Source organism: Monodelphis domestica, chromosome 5, assembly GCF_027887165.1.
Source record: "Monodelphis domestica isolate mMonDom1 chromosome 5, mMonDom1.pri, whole genome shotgun sequence".
Taxonomy (NCBI): domain Eukaryota; kingdom Metazoa; phylum Chordata; class Mammalia; order Didelphimorphia; family Didelphidae; genus Monodelphis; species Monodelphis domestica.
In genome coordinates, this window is record NC_077231.1 from 37,201,959 (window position 1) to 37,227,028 (window position 25,070).

At 39.7% G+C, this 25,070-nt stretch overlaps 1 long non-coding RNA gene across 1 annotated transcript; it reads right to left on the bottom strand.

The window, feature by feature from the left end:
• Positions 1-12,128: 12,128 nt before the first annotated feature.
• Positions 12,129-25,055, bottom strand: LOC130454480 (uncharacterized). Its single transcript, XR_008912074.1, has 2 exons — positions 24,744-25,055; positions 12,129-15,547 (listed from the first exon to the last, which is right to left on the bottom strand). It is a non-coding gene; the product is annotated as an uncharacterized LOC130454480 (long non-coding RNA).
• Between the last annotated feature and the right edge of the window lie 15 nt (positions 25,056-25,070).

Sequence of the window (25,070 nt, forward strand, 5' to 3'; positions counted from 1 at the left end):
CTTTTCTTCATTGGATTTTTGTGCCTCTTCTTCCAGTTGACTAATTTTGCTTTTTTAAGCTGTTATTCTATTTTTGCTTTACTTTCATTTCTTTTTCCCATTCTTCTTCAACTTGTCTTATTTGATTTTTGAATTCCTTTTTGAGTTCTTCCAGAGCTTGAGACCAATTCCCATTTTTAAAAAAGTTTTTCATGTGGTTGCTTGGATTTAAACATTCCCTGCTGGTTCTGCTCTTTGCTCTTTATCCTCATAGAAATTTTTGAGGGATAAGTATTTTTGGTTTGTTTGGTTTTTTGTTTTTGCTGTTTGCTCATTTTCTCAGCTCTTTTTTGCCTGTGGACTAGGAATTCTGAAAGCTATTAGCTGATTCTGTTTCCTCTACTGCTGGCTTGCAACTTTGTGAACTATTTTGTCCTGGGGCTAGGATCTCACTGAATGCAGCAAAAGTTTGAAAGAGCCTAGCAGTATGGATTTCCAGACCTGACTTCAGGCTGATGACAGAGTCTGGGACTTCAAGAGGTAGGTCTGAGGTGCTCTTTTGTTGTTAGCCTCTGCCCAGTTGCAGAACCTGGTGCAGTAGTGTGAATTTCAAAACTACTCAATCCTGTTCAAACCATTCTTTAGAGGATGGGATTTGGCTATTTCCTGATCAATAACAATGGAGATACTTGGAATGACAGAATCAGGTCTTGGAAACTACAATCTCCACCCTACTCAGGGTAACAGGATTTAGGAAGGGCTGCAGCAGAGCTCAAGATTTAATTATTTGAGAATATGACCTTCAACAGACATGTGCAATGGGGACAGACCTCTGGGTGGTCCTGGGTTAAGCTAGAGTCACCATTGGCACAGGGGAGACACAGGAAGTGAGGTAGAGGACAGCTGAGGAGTCTGGGGACTTCCTGTGTGGAGGAAAGGAGGTTGTTGGAGCCTGGTGTTTTGGAGTGGAGGCCCTGAGACTGTTTCTCCATTTTGGTCACGTGAGTGATAGGGACTGATCTCTTTTCTTTGCCTCAGCTATCTAAGGGCTTGGGCCTTTGGCCCAGCCTAAGCAAAGGGGGTATTTAAGCCCTATTCCCTTCTCTCCCCTTTCTCTCTCTCTCTGTCTCTCTGTCTCTGTCTCTGTCTCTCTCTTTCTCTCTCTCTCTCTAATACCTTTCTTCCTCCTGTTAGTAATTAAAAATTCCATAAAAGGTTGACTGCTGACTTGAGTTTTCATTTAGGAATTACATAGCTGAATTCCTTGGCGACCTTAAATTAATATATATCAGTTTTTTAATGTGATTTCCATATCACAGTAGGTAGGAAGTGATTGGCCAGCACTCCTCCATGTGCAGTTTTGCTTCAAGTTCTCTCTTATCCCATGAAAATCAACTCTCTATGCTGACCTTTTAAGTTGTATTCAATGGGAGAGCTTCCCCACTCTGCCTGTTATTGGTCTTTGACTTCTATTGTTATGAGGTGCTTTCTAAAGATCAGCTTGGAAGGATAGTCAGAGCGGGTTGGGCTTTTGCTGCTACTGAGCTGCCATCTTGGCTCTGCCCTCTCTATAATTGTTTGAAAAAATTGCTCTAAATCACTATTGATTAGAGAAATTCACATGAAAACAACTCTACTGTACTTTATCCTTATCAGAAATGGCAAATTCTAGAAGGGATGAGGGAAAATGGGTACACTAATGAGCTTTTGGAGGAATTGTGACCTAGTCCAGTCATGCAGGAGAACAATTTGGAATTATTCCCAAAGGGATATAAAATTATGCATACCTTCTGACTCTGTAAATCCACTATTACTGTACCCCAAACAGAGAAAAGGAAAAGTAAAAGGATCTATAAGTACAAAATATTTTTAGCAGTTCTTTTTGTATTAGCAAAGAATTGGAAATCAAGGAGATGCCCATCAATTGGAGAATGGCTGAACAAGATATGGCATATGATTGTGATGGAGTACTATTGTGCTATAAGAAATGATGATGGGAATGGCTTCAGAAAAATATGGGAAAATCTTGTGAATTTTAAAATCTCCATCTTGCTTGGTCTAGCACCCAAAATTGTGCACACCCACACTACATGGACATGTGCTAGTCAAGGACAAATCAGAAATAACTAACTGCCCACCTGGGCTATCCTAAGCCAAGCTTGAGCCACCATTGGCATTTGTGAGAAACAGGAAGTGAGGTAGGGAGCAGCCTCTGGAATTTGCTCACTTCCTGTGGACAGGGCTAGGCGGCAGTTGGTGCTAGGAGCTCGAGCAGGGAGGTGGCCCACAGACAGCTTTCCTTCAGATCGGTCATGTGAGTCAAGGACTGATTCTCTTCTCTATCTTGGCCTTTTTGGGCCTAAACCTCCCTCTGGCTCTGCCAGAAGGTTGAGTTAACCTTTTCCCCTTTCTCCTTTCTCCTCTCCCTCTCCTTTTTCTTACTCCCATTGTGATTAAACCACCATAAACTCCATTCTGACTTGAGTGTTTCGATTAGGAATTTCATTAGTAAATTCCTTGGTGACCATAAATTAATATTATAACAATCTTTAATGGTGATTTTCACCACAACAACCTATATGAACTGATGCATAGTGAAGTAAGCAGAACCAAGAGATGATTGTATACAGTAATAGCAATATTATGATGATTAAATGTGAAAAACTTAGCTACTCTAATAAATATAATAATCCAAGACAATTCCAAAGGACTCATGAAAAATGACTGATGAACTCTTAGTAAAAATGGAGGAATAATTTTTTACTTTATTTTTATTTCTTTTTTGGTGAAATGGCTAATATGGAAATATATTTTGTATAATTTCACATCTATAATTGATATCATGGTGCTCATCTTCTCAGTGGGCAGGAAAGAGAGCTTATAACTCAAAACTGTTTTTTAAAAAGTTAAAGGTTTAAAATTGTTTTTACATGTAATTAGAAAAAATACCAAAATTACTTTTAAAATGCTAAAAATAAGTCTTTCTTTGTTTCAAAAGGAAAAATAGCTTATGTTACATTGTGAAGAATTTGTTATAAGGAAAGTTTTTGCTCATAGTTATGGAAAGCTTGTAGAATCTTTTCTTGAAGAGCTTGAAAAAGATGATCTTTCCTTTTTTGTTTAGGATGACTTGAGTACTTCTCTGATGCACAATGTAGAAAGCAGATCCAAGAGAATAATATAAGAAATGCTTACATAATTGGAGTTTGAATAGAGCATATTCAGTTTTGCCTTTCCTGCTTCTAGCCAACCACATGTGTGACTCATCACTGAGTAGACTTGGTGCTTTGAAATTACAAGGCAATCTCTTTGTTGGTCCCTGAGCAAGACCAGCTGAGTTAGAAGCTCTTTTAAAAAGAGTGACTCTAACCTTGACCCTTTCTTCCTTCAACCTTCCAAGTGACATCATCTAGCAATGGGACCTGTTGTGGTGATGGTGCCCTTTTTCCTACTTTACTTTCTATGTGATCATGAACAGCTGACATCTCTTTCCTGAGGAGGTAGGTGTGATCTTGAGTTTTGGCTTTCCTATTTTGTTTTTCTTCTAAAGTGAATAAGCATCAATCCTGAAATTCATCAATTCATGCCTTAGAGGCTACTTTGTGGATCCTAGAGGTCTGGAAATCTTAGGTGCTTTGCTTGAAGCTAACTGGTGGCAAGGGGACAAGTCTCCAACTACTATGTTAGCAGTTTTTGGAGAAAATGACCAACCAAAGAATGAATCAGTCTCTGGTCTTGTTTGCCAGAAGCTATCTACTGGGAGGGAAATAATGCAAAAAGTAATTAAATGTAATGATGCCTTCTTAGCACCCCCCCCCACAAAAAAATAATATAATGAAGTTCATTTTATTCATGTTTTTTGCATTTAAAATTTTACTTCAGATGTTTGGAAATAGTTGGGGAAATTACAAGACCAAACAAAGATAAGAATCAAGAGTGTTAAAAATGCCATATCGCACCTTTTTGTTTTCTTTTAAAATTTAAAAAAAAAAGTTGAACTTAACAAATATTCCAAACAAAAATGAGTTTTTCTACTGACTGAACACATAAAGATGATTATCTATGAAACCATGAACCTCTTTTATATAATGATTATTGTTTAAATGTATAATAAATTTAATATGTAACTTTTAACTATATATTTAAATCCTTACCTTCTGCATTGAATCAATACTGTATATTGGTTCCAAGGCAGAAGAGTGGTAAGGGCTAAGCAATAGGGGTTAAGTGACTTGCCCAGGATAACACAGCTGGGAAGTGCCTGAGGCTAGATTTGATCCTAGGACCTCCTATCTGTAGGCCTGGCTCTCAATCCACTGAGCCAACCAGCTGCCCTCTCTTCTATATTCTTATATGCAGTTTTTAAAATGTTTCAGTGGTCCTAAACTTTTTCCTTTTTTTGTATCATCACTGCTATTGCTCTCTGAATAGTTAAAAACAGAAAGACAAAACAACTCTAATAGATAAACAAAATTAAGCAAAACAAAACCACACAATGACTATGGCCAAAAATGAATCTACGCATCAGCTCTCTGTCAGGAGGTGGATAATACATTGTAGTGTGGAAAGGAAACAAGACTGACAGTTTGTGGGGGAAGGGGCAACTGAGAGTAGCTAGCACTTCCTTCCTACTGGGAGTGGCAGTTGGGTCTGGTGACTAGCACTTCCTTCCTGGTGTGTGGGGCTTGCTTCCAGGTGTTGGAGGAGAGAGGAGCTTGTTCAGCCTAGTCTGGTATGGTGTGCCGCCTCTTCTTGGTTCAGCCTGAAGATTCAGGCCCATTCACCTATGAAGGTGAGACCTGTTCTTGTTTGCTTTCTGTCTACCCCTAAGATTCTAAAAGACAAAACTGGACTGATATAGAGTAGATGGGAGTGGGACAAACCCTCCGCCGGCCTCTGGGGCCTGGCCTCAGGTCTGAAGCTGAGAAAAAACTCCAATCCCAACTGGTTATTAAACTTTATATTATTTGAATTCTCAGTCAGATAAGTGGACTATCTTTTCTGGTCATAGAGGGAGCTGAACTTCAGTTCAGTCATTCTACAACAAACAATCCTTATCGGACCCCTGCTGTTTCCTCTCAGCAAGGGGCATCTCCCTCCCTTGATTCACCGAGCAATATACCTTTAACTCCTCCATACCTCATACAAATACCCCATTTATGCCATTTTCCAATCCTATTTCCTTTCCCAATAAATATTACAATAGATTTTCTAGAGATATTGTCAGGCATTGTTTTGATGAAAGTTCTTAATAAAAAGTATTTTTATTCACAATGTTGTTAATTATTGTTTAATTTGTTCTCCTGTGTCTGCTTATTTCACTTTATCTGAAATAGTCTCATTTTTTTCTTAAATCATATTATGAGGTGCCATTGTATTAACTTACCATAATTTGTTTAACTATCTTCAGTTGATGGACTTCCCCTATTCCTTAGATTCTGGTTTTCTCTTTCATTTTTAAATTTTTTCCTTTTAATTCTCTCTGCAAGGAAGTTTGTTTTACTTGTAACTATTCTCTTCTTTCTATGATATCCCTTTTAAGCACCATCCTTAATTTCTACCTATTGATTTTGATGTATTTCTATACTTTTACTCTAGCTAGTTAGATGGTTCAGGGATAAAGTACTGGACCTGCAGTTATGTAGACCTGAGTTCTGATCTAGCCTCAAATACTTACTAGTTATATGATCCTGGGCAAGTATCAACCTCTTTGCCTCAGTTTATTCAATAGTAAAATGGAGATACATGAATGAAATAGCTGGAACAATTCCACCAACGCTCCCTCTGGTCAATCATGAGGATCCGATGGCAGGACCGAATCACCAATCAGGAAGTCCTCGACAGAGCCAACTCCACCAGCATCGAAGTCATGGTCCTCCAAACCCAGCTATGATGGTCTGGACACGGCATCCGCATGGACCCACAGCAAATACCAAGACAGGTATTCTATGGTGAACTGTCAGCTGGACTCAGGAAACAAGGCCAACCAAAGAAAAGATTCAAGGATCAGCTAAAGTCCAACTTGAAGTGGGCTGGCATGACACCAAAGCAACTAGAACTTGCTGCCTCTGACAGAAGCATCTGGCGAACCCATATTCACCATGCCGCCACCACCTTTGAAGATGAGCGACATTGACGTCTTGCCGCTGCGCGTGAACGCCGACACCAGGCCACAACCGCACCTCCCGTAACAACTGGCATCCCATGACCCTTGTGCCAGAAAATTTGCGCCTCAGCCTTTGGACTCCAAAGCCACATGAGGGTACACCGTAGATGAAACTGCACAAAGACAATAGTCATTCTCAATCACCGAGAGATTACCACTACTAAAATGGAGATAATAATAGTCTCTACCTCCTAGGGTTGTTATGAGGATAAAAGGAGATATTATTTGTAAAGAACTTTGTAAACTTTAAAGTGACATAGGAATATTAGTATATTATTATTACACCAAACTATGAGTGTATTCAAACCTTCTTAGTCTTTTTCATACAAGTAAATTTTACCACATGCCTGCTTCCTCTACTTTCCTGTTTCTATATCATCCCCATTTTCCTTCTTCCTGAAACAGTATGATCATTTTACCTTTCCTTCTTTTTCCTCATTTAAAATTTACAGAAGAAAAGCAATCTACCATATTCTCTGTTTTTTTTAATTAATTTCCTTAATTCCATTTGAAGACACTGGTTTGAAGTGATCATTTTGTTTTGTTTTTTTCTTTCTGCCCCTATTAGAATATTAGTGCTACATAATCACATAGCTTTTTCTGAGTGCTCAAATAAATTTACTATTTTTAGATTTCTCTTGAGTTTTGTATTTGCATTTCAGGATTCCTACTCAGTTCCAGTCTTTTCATCAGGTTTGGAGAGCTGGCCAGCAGTCTCTCGAAGCCAAGGATTTTCCCGAGTAGGTGTGGTAACTTAGGCAAAAGATGAGAAGTGGGAGACAACTTGGATGTTTCTGACCTGTTGCTCAGGCATGGCAAGAAGCTGCTCTGCAAGGCACAGGGTTTGTCTTTATCTGTACCTCAGTGGTTACATATTTCTCTGGCACACAGTCATTTTTCAACATATATGATTTCTTACAGGTAATTGGATGTGTCACACATTAACTTTTAACAAATTGTTTAATTAACATTCTATGATCATCTTACATACCATGTTGCTACAACAAAAATAAAACTTGCTAGAGATAAATGACACAGGCAGGGTAACCAGGGGTCAGTTCCCACTGACCTGTGGGATGACTAGCTAAAAGAGTCATTGTTACTTTTAATCAGCTTTCATAATCAATCAGAATTACTTAGGAGATTCCTAACAAAAATAGTGCTGCTAGGTGCAGGGTTAAAGGGTAAATTTAAGACAGACCAGATTCAGGTATTTTCCTAATTTCCAAGTTTCATTTTTCTGTGTTACTTAGAAGAGTTGCTGGACTTCAATAAACAAAACAAGTTGGAGTGTGAGATACCAGATTCTGCCTAAGGGGGTGATTAATGTACCTGTCCTCTCTAGTTTGTAATGGGGGTGGTGAACCTGGATGTGATCCTGCTGGGGGTGGATAGTGGGTACATGAAATTATTTAGGTTTTAATTCTTTGAATAAGATCTTTGGGGGTGGTATTCTGTGGGGATTAGAGTGGGACATATGTATTAATCCTGTGAATATTTGCTCTCATATTATTTTTCCTGAAACTAGGAAGAGAAAAATAATCATAACAATTTCATTAGTAAGGGAAGTTAGTGGGAGAAGTCACATAGAGGAGTGCTGAGTGGGTGTCTCCATCTTTCCAGAAGGTTGCTTTGCAACTCTGGTATCCATATGTGACCATATCAGACAAGGTGGGTTTGACAGCCCTCAGCAATCAAGAATGCCCTGGAGGGATTTCTGGCTTTATTGCTTTTGGTACTGTTTTGTGTCTTTCTCCCAGCATGGGAAGGCAGAGTCATGCCCTTCACTAGCAGTGCCCAAAGCACTCCTGCCAAATACAGGAAAGTCATGGCAGCACAGGCCTGCGGCAACCTTCTCTATGGAGGAGCAGAGCAAGACCTGCCATAGGAAGATAAAGTCAGGCTCCAGTAGTGGCAGTTACAGAAAGACTACATAGGGAAGAACAGCTCATGCCCTGCACCAGGCTCAGCATCAGTGGACAGTAGTGGATGGTAGGCAGAGATATGGGCCCCAATGGCAGTAGACAGAGGATTTGCTCCCAGAAGCTACACCAACCATGTGGCTGAAGAATGGATGCAGACATGTGCAGTGGCAAAAGACAAGCATATGGTAGCCCATGGTATAAAAATATTGACCCCCATATCACTGCTGATACAGCCCAAAGAGATCATTATGCATCTCTTCCCCAGAGAGGCTTTGGAGGATGAGGGAGCATCAGTGTTGCAAGGAAGCTTGGTTTCTCATTCCAAGGATGAAGTGTCTTGCTAGCTTCTATCCAAGAAGGAGGGGATTCTATCACCAGCTTCTCCTAGGGCAAAGACTTCCTATTCCCCCATTGCATGGGATTCCAAGAAAGGGGGAGGTCCCGGCTGCTGGACCAGGGATGACAGTAAAGGGTAGGTCTTCCTAACCCAGAGAGTATCACCATCTTTGCTGTACATCCAATGCTAACTATGTACAAAGATTTGTCATCATTCACCAAAGCAACCTGATCATTTAGAGCCAGCACGTGGTCCTTCCCAGGACTCTCCCAGATTCAATTTCTCCTTTAGGAAACTGCTATATTTTATTGTTTTCTCTTTGTATTCTCTTTTAGTTTTTCTCTTCCTCCTCTGCATTGCCTGTCTCAGCTTCTTGAATACTAGAGGTCACTGATGAGCAGTAACAACGTTAAGATCATTTAAATGGTACAAAGTCTTTTGGAGAGACCAAGGAGTGGGGTGTGGTTGGAGCAAGCAATATACTAACTTTTCCTTCCCTGCAAGTTAGGCTGGTTTTTCCTTAAAAGAATCAAGTCCTTCTAGACTACATTGGCTCAGGAGACTGTTGACAACACTGCCTCATTACCCAAGTACAATGCCACCACAAAGGAGATCCTGGTACATCTAGATATTTGTCTGGTGGATCACAATTGGTGACTCAACTCAGGGAAAGGATTTTTTGCTCAGCTGCATCAGTTCAAGGTATTCTCAATGCATAGCCTTCTCTTGCTATGGCTAAGAAAAATCTCTTTGTTAACTGTTGAATGACCATAAGAGAATTTCATTTTGTTCCATTGTTACACCTAAACCACCAGGGGATAATAATCCTGAGACGTCAGCCCAGGACAGCAACTCAGGGCAGAGTGGTGGGTACCTACGGAGCCCATGTGCCTAAAGATGTCCTTGTCTGAACATTGCTTTAAGTGGAGCCATCCTGCCCTGGTAACTCCCATTCCCGGTTGCTTCCAAAGTCCACACTGGCTTTCTGAACACCATGGAGGTTTTTCAGAGGAGCTTCTAAATAGAGTCTCAAGAATTACATGTATCTCTGGGCAGTCTCTGTTCCAGCTTGGAAGCTGTGCTCATTTGCCTGAGCATACGTGCTACTTGGTTTACCTTTTCCTATTGCCCATGAGCTTCTGGCTGACTTCTTTTAATGTTCTGCAATGGAGTTTTTAATCTAGCCCACTTGAATGCCGTAGGAAAAGGGGACTCTCTTGCATTAGAGGGACCCGGTTTGAAAATCTCCTTTCGTCAGCTGCTAAAGCTCCACCTGCTAAACAAATGACATGTTAAATTCCCTTGTTGGTTAATTAGTAGCCTCTGTTTCTGAAGCACTGTGCAAAACTGGGAAATGAGCCAGGTACATATGGGTGGTTTGTCAGCAAACCTAACTTACACTTCCTTTTATAACAACACCTAAAAGTGGTCAGTCTCTGATGAATTGTAACAAGCCATCTGACTATAAAATAGAAAAGGTTGGCTATGGACCACTATATGCTCTCAAACTTCCCATGAAAGCCCAACCCTGTCTTCTTGGTTCTAACATTCTACCTTGTCATCATGACAAGCACAACATGGAATAAGGAATAAGCAAGAACTGGAACACATGTGTAAGTGCCTGCTGTGCTCCTGGAAGGGCAGTCAGGTGGCCTGAAGTCAGGAAAAATCTAAGTTAAAATCTAACCTGAGACATTTCCTAGCTATGTGAGTCTGGGTAAATCCCTTAACCCTGTTTGCCTCAAGTTTCTTCATCTGTAAACTGAATTGCAGAAGGCTATAGCAAAATGCTCCAATCTCTTTGCCAAGAAAACCCCAAATGGGATCATGAAGAGTTGAACACAACTGAAATGACTGAACAATAAGAGTTATTAGGATTCTAATAGAGTATTTTTTTAAAGAACAAGAGTTTTAAAAAGGACTTCATTGAGAATGTATATGGGAGAATAAGAAGATGTGTTACTCATTTGACAGGGAGTGATTTGGTACATGACTAATGTCATGGAAAGAACTACATGAACTGATGCAAAGTGAAGTGATCAGAACCAGGAGAACTTTGTACACAGTAACACTAATATTATATGATGAACAGTTGTGAATGACTTATGATTTAAGGCAATCCCTAAGGACTCATGATGAAAAATGCCATCTGCCTCCAGAAAAAATCCTGATAAAGTCTGAATGCAGATTGAGACATATTATATTTCACTCTTTAATTTTTTTTGTCTGTTTGAATTCTTTCACAAAATGACTAATATGGAAAAATGTCTTACATTACTGAACATGTAAAACCTATTTCAGATTGCTTATTATCTTGGGGAAGGAGAAGGGAAAGGAGGTTGAAAATTGAGTTCAAAGTTATTTTAAAATGAAGGCTAAAATTTTTATTCATGTAATTGAGAAAAATATAATATTAAAAGAAAAAAATAATAGTATTAGCATCAAAAGAAAAAGAAAGGAAAAAAGAGGCAGCTGGATGGCTCAGTGGATTGAGAGTCAGACCTAGAGACCAGAAGTTGTAGATTCAAATTTGGCCTCAGACACTTCCTAACTGAGTGACTCTGGGCAAGTCACTTAACCCCTATTGCCTAGCCCTTACTCTGCTTCTGCCTTAGAATCAATATTCTAAGATGGAAGGTAAGAGGAGAGAGACAGAGACAGAGACAGAGACAAAGAGAGAGACAGAGAGACAGAGACAGAGACAGAGAGAGAGTCAACAAATATTTGTTAAGTATCTACTATGTGCTAGACACTGTGCTAAATAAACCCTATGTTAGGAAAAGGTAAGGAAGGCATCCTTCAGATTGGGTGGATTTATAAGACACAAACAAGAATCCTCTGTAGTTGGACAGATACCAGGAGGTTGCATTGTTAGAGGGAACTCCAAAATCAATGAGGCCAAGGATCCATTTAATTACTTGGGTATACTAAAACACAGTTCCTGTGCCACTTAGCTTTGCTCAAATATTCTTTGTAACAAGAGAGCACTCTATACAGGGAATTTTTTTTCTGTCAACATGTAATAACAAATTTCCACATAAGTTTTCTGAAGTTACATGATCCAAATTGTATTCTTCCCTCCCTTCCTATTCCTCTCCAGGAGCTGGAAAGCAATTTGATTTATACAGGGTATTTTAAGTGAGAAAATTGAGGTGTCAAAAAAAGGCAACAATGAACCATTAAAAAAAATTTTCTTAATAAACCAAGTGCTTCTTCCTGTAATCAGGGGAACAAGCTACATCTCCCGCTCCCCAACCCCAAGTCACAAAGTCCTACAGATCTGAGATTACAAATCATAAGTCTCTGGATTTGATTGGGCTCTTGGGCTGTAAAGTACAGAGGGCAGAAACTAGGGTTGATCATAAATGAACAGACCACAAATACATAATGATGATGGCTGAGGAAAAGCTTTGAGAGGCTTCCAGCTAAGCCAAAGGCCAAGTGAGGATTAAAAGTTTTAGGTCAATGCAGTGCTCAAAGAGGAATGAGATCTTGAGAGACTTCTCTGTTTGTCTTTCCTTATGCCCCTTTGGAGCAATAGTACCCTGAAACAAAGGGCAGTCTAAAGGTCTAGGGAAGAATAGACTGAGTCCAGTAGCCTTCTGGGTCCCTGATTACAGATGCCTTGGGCCAACTAATCCTGGGTTTCCATATGCAAAGCAAAGTAAGTTTCCAAATGACTTTCCTGGACACTGCTGGGAAGAATGAATGAATAAATGAATGAGTGAATGAGCATTTATTTAAAATTTCCATATAGTTCATTTTTTTTTACATTTTATTTGGTCAATTCCAAACATTATTTCTTGGTTACAAGAATCACATTATTTCCCTCCCTCCCCTACCCCCACCCTTCCCGTAGCTGAGGTACAATTTCATTGGATATTACATGTGTCCTTGATCAGAACCTGTTTCCACGTTAGTGTTTGCACTAGGATGTTCATTTAGAGTCTACATCCCCAATCATATCCCCCTCAGCCCATGTAATCAAGCAGTTGTTTTTCTTCTGTGTTTCTGCTCCCAGTTTTTCTCTGAATATGGATAGTGTCCAAGTTGTTCAGGATCACTGTATTGGCACTAATGGAGAAGTCCATTACATCCAATTGTGCCACAGTGTATCAGTCTCTGTGTACAATGTTCTGGTTCTGCTCCTCTCACTCTGCATCAATTCCTGGAGGTCATTCCAGTCCCCATGGAATTCCTCCAGTTCATTATTCCTTTGGGCACAGTAGTATTCCATCACCAAGAGATAACACAAATTGTTCAGCCATTCCCCAATTGAAGGGCATCCCCTCATTTTCCAATTTTTTGCCACCACAAAGAGCACAGCTATAAATATTCTTGTACAAGTCTTTTTCCTTATTCCCAGCAGTGCTATGGCTGGATCAAAGGGCAGACAGTCTTTTATCGCCCTTTGGGCATAGTTCCAAATTGCCCTCCAGAATGGTTGGATCAATTCACAACTCCACCAGCAATGAATTAATGTCCCTACTTTGCCACATCCCCTCCAGCATTCATTACTTTCCATAGCTGTCATGTTAGCCAATCTGCTAGGTGTGAGGTGATTCCTCAGAGTTGTTTTGATTTGCATCTCTCTGATTATCAGAGATTTAGAACACTTTTTCATGTGCTTATTAATCACATAGTTCATTTTTGTAAGCAAATCTTATAAAGCCAAACCCCCAAAGTATATGAACAAGTGGTAAATCATCTGCTTTCATCTGCATTCGTACTCTAACTGTTCTTTCTCTGGAGATGGAGAGCATTCTTTGTCCTAAATCCCTCAGAATTGTTCTGGATCATTGTGTTGCTGAGAGTAGCTCAGTCTCTCACAGCTGATCATTCCACAATGTTTCAGTTACAGTGTACAATGTTCTCCCATTTCTGCTCATTTCACTGCATCAGCTCATGAAGATCTCTCCAGCTCTTTCTGAGATCCTCCTGTTCATCTGAATGAGCATTTATGAAGATCTTATACTGTGCTAAATGTTGGGGATACAAATTCAAGCAAGCAAGATAACACCTACCTATCTTACTTTTATTGTAGAAAGATAGCTCATGAAGGTAGGGAGAGGGTGCACCTTGCATGGTTTGGAAATGGCCAGGAAGTCACCTCTTAGAGTCCAGGGTCCCAGGGGCAGAGTCCAGGAGGAAGGTGAGGAGGAGAAGAAACAAAACCGAAATTTGTTTTAGAGGGAGAAGCAAGAAATAAAAGGAGGGTTCTTTGGAGAAAAAAAAATGCTTACTGAAACCCATCATCAAAGTTGAGTGAGTGGCAGAGCTTTACCAAGCTCAGCTTCTAAGTTTTGATGCTTTGACTACCCAAGGTACTTGGAGTTTTCCTGATTCTTTTCTTAGCCCCTGCAAACCCAAATTTTTCAGTTCTTGCTACTTCATCTTTTTTGCTGTCCCATATGTGGAACTTCCCCTAACTACTCCTTAAGTAGTTAAGAAGTTTGTTTGAATGATTTGTCCAAATGTATTTTGTTTTTTAAATAGCCAGTCACTCACTCCCTGTGGACTGGAAGCTCAAAAAAATTTAAAATTGATTATTATCCCTTTGGCATGACTCTTAGGCTCTGAAAAAGTATGGTAGATGATAGTTTTATGACCTTCAAAAGTAAGTTAAAAGGAACAGCTAGATAGATAGAGTGCCAGGCTTGGAGTCAGGAGGACTTCAAATTTGACCTCAGATACTTTCTAGCTGTGTGACCTTGGACAAATCATTTAACTCTAATTGCATAGCTCTTATCTTTCTTAAGAGTTGTTACTAGGACAGAAAGTAAAGGTTTAAAAAGAGCTATTACTCAAAAATCTTCTCTGGGTCAGCTAGGTAGCCCAGTGGATAGAGCTCCAGGCCTGGAGTTGGGAGAATTGGGTTCAAATCCTTCCCCAGATATTTCCTATTTATGTGATCCTGAGCAAATAATTTAACATCCACTACCTAAGTCTTGCCATTCATTCTGTCTTAAAATTGATACAAAGACATCAGCTAAGAGTTTTTGAAAAAGTTGAGCCTCAGTTTCCTTCTATAAAGAGAGGAACTTGGACTTTGGTCACTGGATAAGTTCCCTTGCTTCTCTAGGATCCCTCGCACCTACCTTGTTTCAGAGAGCAGTGAGATCATCCTTGAGAGAATCTTGAGCTTTGAGAAGAAAGCTTGGGGACTCTGATCTGAATGCATTACCATCCCTGGAAAATGACTGTACCAAGTGCTAGTGTTTTATACCCAAGGACTCCACCGTTCTTCCTATCTACCTACACTCCTGCTGCTTCCTTGGACTCTGAGACCCTGTCAAAGGCAGAAATAAACAAGGAAGTCCTCAATGTCGCAGACAATGATAATTAACACTAATAGCATTTTGAATTTCCTGCATCTTTTTTTCTTTTAATGAGGTCAGACCCTTAGCATCAGAAATTTAGAACTGGAAGAGCTCAGCAAACCTCTCATTTTACAAATGTGGAAACCAAGGCCCAGAGAGATTAAGCAGCTCAGAGGAAGCCACCCAGCCCATCAGCATTAGAGTCAGGAACTGGCCCCAACCAAGCCCCACATTCCAAACTCTGCAATGCAATGTGTCCCTTCACCAATAACATTTTATCATCTTTTTTTGTCTGGAAGGGATAATAGGAGGGAGGAGGAAAAAATGTTTTCCGATAAGAAAATTGGCCTGCAGAGAGCAATGACTAGCCAAAAGCCACAGAGCCAGATATGGAGGTTGGCACCAGCCCCCTGCTGGCTGAAATGGCGGCGGCCTAGGAAGGTTTCCTCAGACCACAGCTCACAGGCCTCCTTCAGCCAGGCTGTGGCCACACTGCTAAGAAAAGGGGAGTGTCTCGGGGATGAGGTCACTTCCACCTCCCAACCCATCAGCCTCCTGGCTAATTCCTGACTGACCTGCAGATGGTGCTCCTGACAAGGATTTCCTTGCCAAGCTAGGCTGGCCTCCGATTCTGAACTCTGACCAGCTCATGACTTTAAGGCTGGCCTGTAAGAGAAGCCACAGACAGGCTGGGCCTGGCTTGGCACCCCCACAATTGACATGCCTGTCAGTTTCTCGAAAAAGACAGAATCTCCCGCTGATCTCCAGGACCGGGGCTTTGAGATGAGTGCTTCCTGGACTCTGCCCTTCTCCTTCAGCCCTGACAGCAAAAATGAAGATAAAAATAAGCATCTAAACTGGGAATACTAGCATGAAGGGGAAAAACTGCCAAGGCTGTGGGTCCATCCACTGTACTACTCAGAAAGCCAAAGTACAGGACATCTACAAACGAAAGCCAGTTTTAATGAAGCCGCAATGGAAGATGTAAGTGTGGAAAATAGACATTAAACTGGTGGGAGAAGCCTTTAAGAATATTTTCAAATTGTCAGCAAGCATTTTGTGTACTCGGCCCTAGGCTAATCATTGGGAATACGATGAACAAAGTAACAACTAAAATAATGAACCCTGCTTTCAAAGAGCCTAAGCTCTAGAAGGGAAGATGACATGCAAACAACTATGTACAAATGGGATATATACAGGGTATATATAGTAGCAATAGGTTTGGAGTTGGGAGGATATAGGTTCAAATCTGGTCTCAGACACTTCCTAGCTGTGTGACCCTGGGCAAGTCACTTAATCCCAATTGCCTAGCTCTTACTGTGCTTCTGCCTTAGAATAGAAAGGTAAGAGTTAAAAAAAAAAAGAATTATTGGACTACTTGAAAGCCATAACCAAAAAATAAACATAGATATCATCTTTCAAAAAAAGATCAAGGTCAAATGTAATAGACTTTGCTACTAGCAGCAATACAATGATCTAGGACAACTCTAAGGGACTTATGAGAAAGAACACTATCCACATCCAGAGAAAGAACTGTGGGAGCAGAAACCCAGAAGAAAATTATGATTTATCACTTGTTTATATGGGAGATGATTTGAGGTTTTGGTTTTAAAAGATAACTCTATTACAAAAATGAATAAAATAGAAATAGGATTTGAGTGATAATATATATATATATATATATATATATATATATATATATATATATACACAACCCAGTGAAATTGCTTGTCAACTCCAGGAGCAGGGAGGGAAGAGAGGAGAGACACAACAAGAATCATGTAACCATGGGAAAAAAAATTTAAATAAAATAAAATTTTAAAAAACGCTCAAGGAAAACTGCCCTAGTGTTCTAGAACCAGAGGGTAAAATGGAAATTGAAAGAATCTGCCAATATCCTGAAAGAGATCCCAAAATGAAAATCTCCAGGGACATTATAGTCAAATTTCAGAATTCTAAAGTCAAGGAAAAAATATTGCCAATAGCCAAAAAAAACCAATTCAGGTATGGAGGAGCCACAATCAGGATAACATAAGATTTAGCAGCAGTTACATTAAAAGGTCAGAGGACCTGGAATAAAATATTCTGAAGGGCAAAGGAGCTAAGATTACAATCAACAATCTCCTATCCAGCAAAAGTAAATATAATCCTTCAGCAGAGAAAAATGGGCATTCAATGAAAAAGATGACTTCAAACATTCCTGATGAAAAGATCAAAGCTGAATAAATCATTTGACTCTCAAATAAAAAATTCCAAACAAGCATAAAAAGGCAAACAGGGGATTTAAAAAGGTTAAACTATTATTAGGGCAGTTAGAGTGAGTATTCATAGACAGAGGGCAAGGGTGTGAATTGAATATAATGGGATGATATCTTGAAAAAAATTAAGGGAAGAGAAAGAGGAATGCACTAGGTAAAGGTTAAGGGAGTGGTAGAAATGGAAAAATTATCTCACACAAAAGAGGCACAAAAAATCTTTTATAGTAGAAGGGGAGATGGGGGAATTGGGGGTGGGAGTACTTGAACATTGCTCTCATCAGAATTGGCTCAGAATAAGAAGATATATTCTCAGTTGGATAAAGAAATCTATTTAACCCTAAAGGAAAGTAGGAGGGTAAGGGTATCAATAAAAGAAGGGGGGGGGCTAATAGAAGGGAGAGCATATTGAGAGAGTAAGTAAAAGAGAAGCAAAACACTTCTGAAGATGGACAGGATGAAAAGAAAGAGAGTAGGATAAACTGGGAAAAATAAAATGGAGGATAATACATAATGATTATAAGGCTGAAAAATATTTTACAAGTTTCTCAGATAAAGGCCACATTTCTCAAATAGAGAAAAAAATGAGCAAACTGTATAAGAATACAAGGCATTCCCCAACTGATAATGGTCAAAGGAATCAAAGCTACCAATAGTTATTTGAAAAAATGCTCTAAATCACTATTAGAGAAATGAAAATTAAAACAACTCTGAGGTACCACTGCATGCCTGTCAGATTGGCTATTATGCCAGAAAAGGAAAATGATGTAATCTGGAGAGGATGTGGGAAGATTGAGACACTAATGCACTGTTGGAGTTGTGAACTGATTCAACTATTCTAGAGAACAATTTAGAACTATGCCCGACTATGTTCAAAGGACTATAAAATAGTACATAGCCTTTGACCCAGCAATACCATTACTAGGCCTGTATCCCAAAGAGATGGAGAAAAAAGGGGAAGGACCTCTATGTACAAAACTATAACAGTTCTTTTTGTGGTGGCAAAGAATAGGAAAACAAAGGAATGCTCATCAATTGGGGAATGACTGAATTATGGAATATGATTGTGATATTTGACTATTGTGTTATAAGAAATAATGAGCAGAATGATTTTTTTAAACCTAAAAAGACTTACATGAACTGATGCAGAGTGAAATGAGCAGAACCAGGAGAACATTGTGCACAGTAAAGCCATACTGTACCCTGATCCACTCCAAATGACTTAGCTATTCTCAGCAACACAATGATCCAAGACAATCCCAAAGGACTCATGATGAAAAGTGCCACCTGCTTCTAGAGAAAGAACTGATGGAATCTTAATACAGACCAAAACATATTATATTTCACTTTCTTAATTTTTTTGCTCAAGTTTTCTTCCATAAAAGAACCAATTTGAAAAAATGTTTTGCAAAATTACACATATAGAAAGGGAGAGAATTCAGGGCTCAAGATTTTTTAAAAATGAATGTTAAGAATTTCTTACACATATGAGAAAAATTAAATTTAAAAATAAAAACGAACAAGCAAAACAAAAAGACTAGAAAGGTAGAAATGGGCCAAAGAGAGAGCCAAACCAACCAAGATTAGAGTAAATGTCTCTGCCAAGAATCCCATTTCTCAAATATATAGAGAACTGAGTCAAATATATAAGAATATGAGCTCCAATTGATAGATGTTTAAAGGATGTATATAGGCAATTTTCAAATGAAGAAAGTAAAACTCTAAGGTACTACTTCACACTTATCAGACTGAGTAATATGAAATGGAAAATGATAAATGTTGGCAGGAATGTGGAAAAATTGGGATACTAATCCATGGTTATATTGATAATTGATACAACTGGTCTGGAGAGCAATTTGGAACAATGGCCAAAGAGCCATAAAATGCATATCCTTTGACACTACTACTACTACTACTACTACTACTACTACTACTACTACTACTACTACTACTACTACTACTACTACTAGGTCTGTATCCCAAAGAGATCAAAGATAAGGGGAAAGGACCTACTTGCACCAAAATATTTACTGCAGCTCTTTTTTGTGGTGACAAAGAATTGGAAACTAAAGGGAACAGGATAATCACCAAAAACATTTGGAAAGTGATGAAAAGTGAAATGTGCAAAACCAGGAGAATGTCGTACATGATAACAGTAATCACATACGACGTTCAACTGTGAATGACTTAAAAACATTATCAGCAATGTAAGGATCCAAGAAAAGTCCAAGGGACTCATTACAAAAAAAGGCTATCCCCCACTATAGAAGGAACTTAAGGAGTCTGAACACAGATTGAAGGATACCATTTTCCACTTCATTTCTTTCATGAGTTTTTTTTCTAATATAAGTGACATATTTTCTTTCATAACATGATGAACATAGAATACATATTGCATGACAGCACATATATAACCTGTATCTTATTACCTGCCCTCTTGTGGAGGGAGGAAGGGAATTAATATGGATCCCAAAATGTCAGAAAATTATTATTAAACTTGTGTCTACATGTAATATAGAAAAAAATATAATACAAAAAATGTTTTTAAAATGTCCAATTTTGTATTTGATCATAGAAAAAAAAAGGGAACCACTAGAAATCTATGCTGAGGGTTAGTGTAACGTGGTACAACCTGCAATTTAAATTGATAGCTGAGTAAAGGATGTTTTGAAATGGGGAGAGCCTTAAGGCAGGAAGAGGGATCAATGGTTCATACAACAATCTAGGATTGATAAGAGCTTGCATCATGGTGGCAGCAGTATCAGGGAAGAAGGAACAACATACAAAAGATCTTTCAAAGATAAAATTGTTAATAGAAGGACCTCAGCAGGGTCCCTGGGTCACATAACCAGGATTACTAATTAGGGAGAAATTTGCTTTAAAACACACTGACCACACTTCTTTGAAATTACCCCAACTTATTTGATTAGACTGCGTAGCTGTGGCTACAGAAGGCTGTAGAGAAAGAATACATTTGAACCCTGAAGTCAGTGGGGGTGGTAGGAGCAATTTCTATTCATCTAGGCTAGTTTTTCCCTATTAATTTGATGGCCAAATCAGGACAGATGTAGGAGGAGAAGGAGAGGGGCATGGCAGCTAAAGGGCCAATTGGCTTAGGTGCATGATGTGATCAATATCTATTAAGCTCTTCCTATGTGTCAGGATGTGAAGGTGACACATGGTCTGAGATCCAGAGTTTGGGGCCAGCAAATAGGCTACTTTATACTGAGTCACCAGTTAAGTCTGATGCCCTTCTAGGCAAGAACTCCAGAGTGGATTAATTTTCTTTTGTAGGCAGACTGGATTAAGTGACTAGCTCAGGGTTTTATGGCTGGCAAGAATCTGAGGTGGGGATCTGAACTCAGAAGGAGACTTCCAGATTCCAGTTCCTAAGGGGATTAGAGACATAGATTCCAGAAGTCCTGGGAAACATAAAAGACAGGAAAACTACTATTCGGACTTTAACGGTGCGGGAGAATAGGTTTTCCAGTTGTCCAAGGCAACCACCCATCCCTGTACACTGCATATTGACTTAGAAAAACTCAACATATTTTATTATATTCTTCTTTATTTGGTTAAACATATCCCAATTACATTCTAGTCTGCTTCCAATGATACCTTGACTGGCCCATAAGGAGTCAATGCCCTTGAGCCAATTATTTTTCTTCCTTAAAAAACTCTTACCTTCTGTCTTAGAATCAATACTGTATATTGGTTCCAAGGCAGAAGAACCAAAAAGGCTAAGCAATGAGGATTAAGTGACTTGCCCAGGGTCACACACTATCCTGTTGCTTTCTGATCAGGTGAGTATCTATATGGAGAAGAGGGGCTGGTGTGTCTACCTGAACCCCTATCATATCTTTACTGAATATCCTTTCCATGCTATTATGACTAGACTTTTAAGTATTTCATAAATTGATAAATTTGATAAAACTGATCCGAGTCAGGCCTGGTCATTTTGTCATCTGTGTGTAATTATAATTTGAACCCTAGAATTACAACTCTCAGCACCCCACTTTTCTTCTCCCTTTACATGCTGAGGTAGGGGGATATAAATTTTGTGTAAAGCCACCTTTCACCCTCTTCCTGTGATGGGGTTTGGTGGAGGTGGCCTGAGGTGAGATCCAGGAGAGTTTTTGCTCATGTGGTCTTAATTTTGTTAATTGGGTTTTTTTTTTTACTTCTAGTCCTTTTTTATTCCTTCCACTTCAAGTGATTACTAGTAAACTTTATAAAATATAATTCTTGGATTATTGGATATTAATTTAAATCCTACATCTGTCTTCCAACCATTTCTCTCCACCTGGACAAGGATTCTCAGAGCCTTGGACCTCTGGAAGACATCTGTCTTTAAAGCCCCTTGAGAAGTTAATGCATTCATCTTTGGAATTCCTGCCCAGAAGGGCAGCTGTCTTATTGGTGACTGAGTACAAACCAGTCTGCTTGTTTAACCCTCTCTATCTAGCAGGCCCCAGTATTTCCAGCCCTTAGCAAAGTATCTTGCACACTGTAAATTCTTACTAACTTTCTGATTCATTCCTTTCCATTTTGTATGAAACCAGTGTGTGCCAAGCTGCTGAGCCCTCGGGCTATCAGACACCTTTAGGATTTCCCTGGCCTCTCTTGGCCTAGGAGCTATTATTTATTGGCTGTAAGTGTCACCTGAATAGAACACAAAGAAGCATACAAAGTCAGTAAGGTGTGTTATCCTAGTATGACAGATTTAAAGTTAGAAGGGGATTTAGAGATTATTTAGTCCAGCCCTCGAGATTAATTTGGACAGGCATTTACTAAGCACCTGCTATTGGACAGGTGCTATCCTGAATGCTAGAGATGCAAAGAAAAAGACACGAGAAGACTCTCAACACTTAGGGAGATTGTTTTCTATTGGGGCTGGGAGGAGTGGTGGAGAGGAAAACAAGTATTTAGATGAATTAAAAACATGTACAAAATAATTTCAGAGTTGGAGGAGAGTGTTAAAAATTGGATGGATCAGGTGAAGAAACTAATGCCCTGAGAGGATAGAACTGGCTCCCTCAAGGAGGATGCTAATACTTCTAGATTCTTCCTTCATGGCTGACTGGTAGGAATAGATGCCAAATGCTGCATGTTAGTAGAAATGTTAGTTTCTACTAGTTAGTTAGTGGGTTAAACAAGCAGACTGGTTTGTACTCAGTCACCAATAAGACAGCTGCCCTTCTGGGCAGGAATTCCAAAGATGAATGCATTAATTTCTCAAGGGGATTTAAAGATTCCAGAGGTCCAGGGCTCTGAGAATCCTTGTCCAGGTGGAGAGAAATAGTTGGAAGACAGATGTAGGATTTAAATTAATATCCAAGAACTATATTTTATAAAGTTAGTAGACAAATGTTAGTAGAAACTAACCACTCCAGATGGAGAGATGAGGGAATGCTCTTATGCTGTAAGATTCAAGATATGTAATAAAGCCAAAAGCCACCCTTAACATAAATAGTGCTTCTATTCTTGACCACAAGGCCAGCAATATATTCCTTCCCATTGATGTTGTTAGGTAGACTTATGGAGGGCAAACACTGCCTGAATACCTAGAGGAAGAAAAGTCTGGATGAGATCAGAGAACAGAGAGAAGTCTAATCTGACTAGACCTGGAAGGGAGAATACTGTGAAATACTGTGAAATCAGGCCACTGGGGGGGGGGGGGTTACCCTTAAATGATAAGCTACTAAATTTGTAGTCAATAGGTACTAACGATTTTTTTTTTTAGTAGGAGAATATTGGGTCTTTGGCAGATTACTTTGTCAGTCATGTGAAGATGGGATTGGAGACAGAGAAACAATGGAAGTAGGGAAGAAATTAGGAGACATCAATGGTCCAAGCAAGAGGTGATGATAACCCAAACCTGGAAATTCAGTGGTCCAAAAGTGAGAAAGGTGAATTAGGATCAGAGGATCATAAGTCTAGACCTAGAAGGAAGCTGAGTCAAGTCAAATCATCTTGAGTGTCCACTAGGTGACAGGTTCAGTGCTAAATGCTACAAAGAAAAACAAAAACAAGTCTCTTCTCTCAAGAAGCTCTCAATCTTGGGGGGGGGGCGACATGCAAATAACTGTGTCTATCAATTTATTGAAGACAATTTCAGAATAAAGGCATTAATATTCAGGGGTAATGGTTAAAAGGTTGTTATTCTTGTTTTTTAAGAGAAGGAAGGATTTTAGCTGAGACTTGAATAAAGTTGGGGAAGCCAGAAGTCAGAGATGAGGAGGAAAAGAATTCCATGCATGGGGACAAGTGTGAGTCTAGCCTATATTGTTTCCTAATAAGACATTCCATCTCTAGAACTGAGTATTGGTTTCAGGGCAAAAAAGTAGTAAGGACTAAGTAATTGAGGTTAAGTGACTTGCCAGAGTCATATAGCTAGGAAGTATATAAAAGCATTCACATTTGAACCCAGGACCTTCCAGCTCCAAGCCTGGCTCTCCATCCACTGTGCCACCTAGCCACCCTTTAATATCATTGGTTCAAGCCTTCTATAGCTTGACTACCATGACTACCACTCAGTTCTATTTAACTAGTTAACATCAAGGAATTTTTGTAAAGATATATTTACTTCAAATATAAAGCAAAAACAAAGGTATAAATATTTCTCCTTTCCCCCAAGATATTATGCTCTCCTCTATACCATCTCTGCCCTTGGAAGGAATGGGTTATGGTTTCTACAAAAGCATTGGTCCCCACCAAATTCACATCCAAATGAGGCATCTTTCAGATTTCTATTCAGCTGCTGTTAGATGGGTCTCCAAAATGAGGAATTTCAAGTTTTTACTGGAGAAGGTCCTAGGATTCTGAACAGCCTGACTATTTCAGGCAGCCTTCTTGAGTACCCATCCTTACATCTTACAAAGGTTTCTCTGTCTGTCTGTCTGTCTGTCTGTCTCTCTACTTTTTTTATTTGGGGCTGGAGGTGGGGAATTTTATCCCAGGGAAATCAGGCAGGTAAGTTAGAAACAGATTGTGGAAGGCTTTAAAAACCAAAAGGCTGAAAAGTTTGTATTTTATCCTAGAAGCGACAGGGAGCAACTCACTGTCAGATCTGTGCCTTTAGAAAGATTATTTCTGCAGTTATATGAAAAGTATAAATTATTAAAGCAGAAGAAGCATGGAGATGAGAAATTAGGAAGGATATGAGCTAGGCGATTATTACAATAGTCCAAGGAAAAAGATCAGGATCCATGCCTTCAATCTTCTCAGTGAAGAAGGGAGTGAATTCATGCCTTGAGAGTGAGGGGGAGGGGACCGGATTCTCTAGGAGAGAGAGATGGTTGGAACAGCAGCAGTGTTGTGGGGAATGTCACAGGGAGTCAATCCGACATGAATAATAGGCTTGTCTGGCAGTGGGAGGTCTCAATTGAATGTGCATAGTTCTTTTGTATTCCTTCAAACAGTTTTCTGCTGGGCATTGAAAAAATGTGGTTGACTGAGTAGGAAAGGAATGAGAAAAAGCTCCAGGAGATAGGGAAATATGCCGATCCTAAAACTTGTCACCAGAAAATAATACCCGGGGACCTGGGGCTCCTGTACACTCCCACGGGGATTTCTGCTCCTCCGGGTAACCTCCATGTTCCCCAGGTACTATCGCCACCATGACGAACTGTCTGGTTGTCTCCTACCCTGTCCACAGGCAAACGTTTATTATCCAGCCTTTATAAGACTCTAAGCTCCAGGAGGGCAGAGGCTCTATTTCCAGCGCTTAGCACAGGGCTGGGCACATTAATAAGTATTTACCGAATTGGAACCTCAAGGCTTTTCTAGCCACAAAGCCCTCGAAGGATCTGGAAGTCTTCGGCCCTCCAGGTCAAGAGGACAGCGACGGTCTTCTCCCAGCTAATCAGGTTGCGGACAACTGAAGATAAACCTAGGAGGATTACAGAGACAAATCCAACCCGCAGCCCAGCCGAGCCGAAGTACGGAAACATTCCTCCTTTTCCCCTGGGTGAGCCTATCGCTGCACGTCCTCTGGCCAAAAACAGTTTCCTCGGATTCCAGCACCAATGAATTCAGCCCGTTCGGGTGAGATCCCTCCCACTCCTTGTGTCGTCACGTTGTGGCTTT